Here is a 5,151-nt window from a genome sequence, read left to right as displayed (position 1 = left end):
TGCATGTAGTCAATGCACATTCCCAGGGATCCATCTTTCTTCTTTATGAACAGTACTGGTACACCCCTTGGTGATACACCAGGTCTAATAAAACCCTTATCTAACAAATCCTGTAACTGTTGCTTTAGCTCCCTCAACTCTGCTGGTGTCATTCGATATGGGGGTATAGATATGGCTATGTGTCAGGTAGCAAATCAATACCAAAGTCTATTTCTCGTACTGGAGGCAATACTGGAAAATCCTCAGGAAATACATCAGAAAATTCTCTCACTACTGGTATATTTTCTATACTAACTGTTTCCTTTCTTGTGTTATTTACAATAGCTAAGAGACCCAAGCAACCTTTCTTTAGAAGTCGTTGAGCCTTCATAAAAGATATAACTTTGCAAGTCTTTGAAACCCGACCCCCTTTTAGAATATAACTAGGTTCCTTTGGTATCTCATCCTTGACTATCTTTGCATGACAACCAACGATAGCATAGCAAGAAGATAACCAATCCATTACCATCAACATGTCAAAGTCAATCATATCAAGTACAATAAGGTCATCTAGAGTATCTCTACCCTCAACCCGAATCTGACAAGCACGATACACGTATTCAGCTAATAGAGACTCTCCAACAGGAGTAGCAACTAGAAAAGGATCATTCAATAGCTCAGGCTGTCTACTAAACCTCAAAGAAAAGTACGAGGACACATAGGAGTGAGTAGATCCTGGATCAATCAACGCAAGTGCATCAAATGAACAGACAAAAAGAATACCTATAACCACTGCATTCGAGGCCTGAGCATCATGTCTAGTAAATGCAAAAACTCTCGCCTAACCTCTACTAGCATTCCCTTATCCTTGATTCATAGTAGCACGGTCTCCAGCACCTCGACCTCTATTTCCTATACCTGTAGCACCTGAAGTATTACGAGTAGTTTGAGTCGGTGCAACTGACTAAATAAAATCCTGGTTGAAATTTCTTAGAGGTTGAGGGCAATCTATCAAGTGATGTCCCAACTGGCCACACCAAAAGTACTCTCCTGTTAGAACACGACATTGGCCCAAATGTGATCTACCACAGGTCTGGCAGACTGGAGTAGTGGCATATATCTTCCCAAATTACGACATCCAAAAGATGATGGTCCCCTATTACCTTGTCTGTAGTGTGGTCTGTATGTGGACTGTGAAGGCATGTGTGTCCCTGTCTGAGAACCCTGTTGTTGTCCCTGATTTCCTGCTCTTCTGTTTTCACTAAAACCGCCACTGAAAGCCCCTCCTATCTTGGCCTTCTTATGTAAATCACTAGCTGCACGCTCATCACGTCCCTTGTTTTCAATCTTTCCAGCAAGGTTGACTATATCAGAATAGGATAAATTCTTCATATGTGGGGCTACTACAATATATAGACGACCTACCAATCCATCAACAAACCTCAGAACTCGAGATTCTTTGGTAGGCACTAATTAAGAAGCATATATAGCCAGCTTACAAAACTTAGTGTTATATGTTGACACATCCATATCTGGAGTCTGAACCAATCTCTCAAAGTCTCTAGCATATTTTTGCATTAGGCTATTCGGAAGGAAATGATTCTTGAACAACTTAGTGAACTCGTCCCATGTCAGTGGTGATGCTCCTGCTGGCCTTCCTAGCAATACAGTTTCATACCATGTGTTGGCCATATCCTCTAGTTTGTATGCTTCCAACTCCACGGCTCTCTCACTAGAACATCCTAGAGCATGTAATGCCTTGAATGTCCCATCCAAGAAACTTTGAGGATCTACTAAATTATCGGAACCTGTGAATTTTGGTGATTTCAATTTCAGTAACTCTTGTAAAAATACGTCCTTATTCCCGAAAGTATGAGTCTGTGCAGGTACTTGTGTCTGTAAAGTAGCCTGAGAAGCTGAACTTCCACCCTGAGCAGGCACCAATGCCTCTAACACATTCAATAACCTTGACACTGCATCTGCAGGTAAGGCAACAGTAGGTACAACAGTTGGCACTGGTGGTGGAGCATCCTGGACTCTCTGCCCTTGCACTTGATCTGGTATAGCAGCTTGGAGTTGACCCATGTTCCCAACTTCAGGTTGAGGAACAGTCTGTCTTCTAGTTTGATCAACCCCAACTTGACCGCTACCCCGGGTAGTACCACATTCGGCACCACATCCAGTAGATGAGAGTGTGCGTGTCCTAGCCATCTGCGAAAGAATTATTCCAAAGTCAATCTCAAGTTATCTCAACGCACGATCAAAGAATGAAAGAAGAGAAAACATTCCTAGATGTTAAGTAGCCTCAAGATTATAAGTATGGGCGCCTACATACCCATGAACAAGACTCTACTAAATATTGCTCCATGACTCGAGACTTAAAGCCTAAGCTCTGATACCAACTTTGTCACGACCCAATTTAGGATCATGACCGGCACTTAGGAGTAAGTGCCCCCAAGTAAGCCTCATCGGTATTTTACCAAAAATCGGGCAGAGTTTTTCCTGTTTTTGGACTATCCCAAAAATTTTCCTGTCTCAAATCAACAACCAAACATCCTAATATCATACCAAATAATCGACAACTTATCAACCAACCAAAACGAGTCTCCACCATTATTAATCAACCCACTAACAACCAAAAATACTAATTTATCTCCAACTTTAATAATAAAGAACGATACTCAACATAAGACTATAATAATAAAATAATACTCATAACACTAAAAGAATGACTATGGAGCGACTCTAAGAATTCAAATAAAAGACCATAACAATAAATAAAATCTCCGCCCACGCGAACAAGTGCGAGGCTCACCAAGAACTATCAACCTGTGTGCTCTAATTAATGAAATCCTCGCCTGCGTCAATTGCTGTCTCTGTAAAAAAATTAGCAGGGAATGAGTCGCTAGCTCAGTGAGTAATAACACTTAACCACAACCATTTTTATTGGGGACAAATCAGAAAACATGCTAGTATATCAAACAGAAAATAACATAAGAATGCCCTTTTAGAAACAATAACTAATTTTTAGTCTCATCATGTTTTTCTTGTAGTATAATACACTTAACAATTCAGTAATCACCTCGGTAACCATAATGTAATATCAATATTCATATTTTGGGAGGTTTCAATGAATGGATCATGTAATCGGTAGAAATGTGGATTTCTTTGCTAGAAGTCAAATATAACGGTAGTCCCTACTCGAGGAAAATCGGTAACGGTATGCTTGTTCTACCTTCCCACTAGCGAGGACTATAACTATACTCTGTAGTCGGTAAATACAAGGTGCACCAGGTCTAACAAACCCGTCGTTAGCTATGAGATCCTTCAAAGTCTACTCCTATTTATACTTACCTCTGTATTAGTATAAACTCATAGGAAAATATTTTAAAACAATATAGGTATTTCGATTCTTATCAAATCATATAATTTCATTTTGATAACAGTAAATTCAAGTAACGGTAAAATATATCTAGTGATAGCAAGAATATTTAAAACAACGATACTCATGTCAAATAACTATTTCGATATCATATCGAGTAAAAGACTTGTCCCACATACAACTCAAACTAATCAATAATATACTCATATTAAAAATCATGTGTAAATCATGCAAGTTATGAAAATACAAATTACGGTAAGATTACTACTCACAGTACTCATACCGAGCGGTAATCTCCCATTCCCGCCGTCGAGAGACGGATTTTGAAATCCTTTCGCAAGGGTCCAGATCATTCCATTGGGGAGAAAGCAGGATTCATCCATATATAGTATAGATGAATAGTACCAGTGGCGTCTAGGATGAAGACGGGGAGTGACCGAGTTATAAGTTGGGAATACCAAATGCTTCATCTCGAGCAATTCGTACAAATTCCCCCAATCAATATATAATTACATGATATCGATCTCATGAGTCAATTCCTTGGAGTTTAATCACTAATATATATTTTTAAAATTACTTAATGTAAGAGTACATGAATGAAAAAGGAGATAACCTATTTCTATGTTTGTCCTTATATTGATGATACTATCACCTCCAAGGCAGAAGGTTTGACTTTCTTATTTGAAAAAGAATATACGTTGTTGCAATATTTGAAAATTTCTTCTCTTGAATTCATGAATACAAGCACTTTGCTACAAGTACCTTGTCGATAGAAATTCCATAAGCCATTCTATTCCCTTTTCTTATGTCTACCTATAATTAACTAACCAACCAATAAAGGATAGATTATATATATTGAGTAATAAGAAAGAGAATCTGAAACAAATTATCTAAGGTAAGTAGAATATCAAATTACCTTGTTCTTCTTCACGGAAGAAAAATCAATGGTGGACGGCGAATTACTTGAACCAAGAAATTCCCAAAGTTGGCTTCAAATTATGGAAAATACTATCAGATCCTATGCGTCCATCTCTTCTCTTAGTTTACAATGTTTTTTCCTCTTTCACGTTCTACTCCTTAGTGCCAAGCACTCCTCTCCAAAATTTTTTTTTGACTCCTTATGTTTGCAGAACTCTTGCCTCTACTAGGTTATTTCTCATGGGCTGATTGGGCCTTCTTTTTTTTAGTAATTCTATTTTTTTTGTTAAATGACCAATATGTCATTGTTTGAAATTTATGGCGTATTACACAAGCCCAAAAAAGCCAAGACTTCTTCTAAGAAGTCTAAATTTGTATCCAAGTCTGCTGAACCATCTACCCTGACAAAGAGGACCAGGTCTGCAGTGAAACTTAAATAAGTAAACATTGCTGAAGAAGAGGAATCAAGTGAAGAAGAGGAGGATGGATCAGACAGTGAAGTGGACAATCTGGCCAAGTTTGGCAAAAGAACTATCTTGAAAGGTAGACTCCTAAAGGATCTAGAGGAAGAAGGGATGGTCCTGCTGCTGGAAAATCTAGAGGTATGGAAGGACATAGTCAAATGGATGGCACATTAGCTAGGGATGAAGTAGTTGAGTTTATGGCAAATGCTGCTGTGCAGAATGGAAGAGTTACCAACTTGGTGAAAGGGGTGCAAATCTCTTTTGATATGAAGGAGTTGGGTGAAATTCTAGGTGTACCTGCTGAGGGGTACAACGATTACACAAGGCTTAAGTGGCCAAGCCTAGAAAATCTTCCGACTGCCCTTGACATCACCAGAAAATTCAGTGATCATGAGCAGGAAAGGGAGC

This window comes from Nicotiana sylvestris, chromosome 1 (genome assembly GCF_000393655.2).
Source record: "Nicotiana sylvestris chromosome 1, ASM39365v2, whole genome shotgun sequence".
NCBI lineage: Eukaryota > Viridiplantae > Streptophyta > Magnoliopsida > Solanales > Solanaceae > Nicotiana > Nicotiana sylvestris.
Note: the sequence above shows the minus strand (reverse complement) of the source record.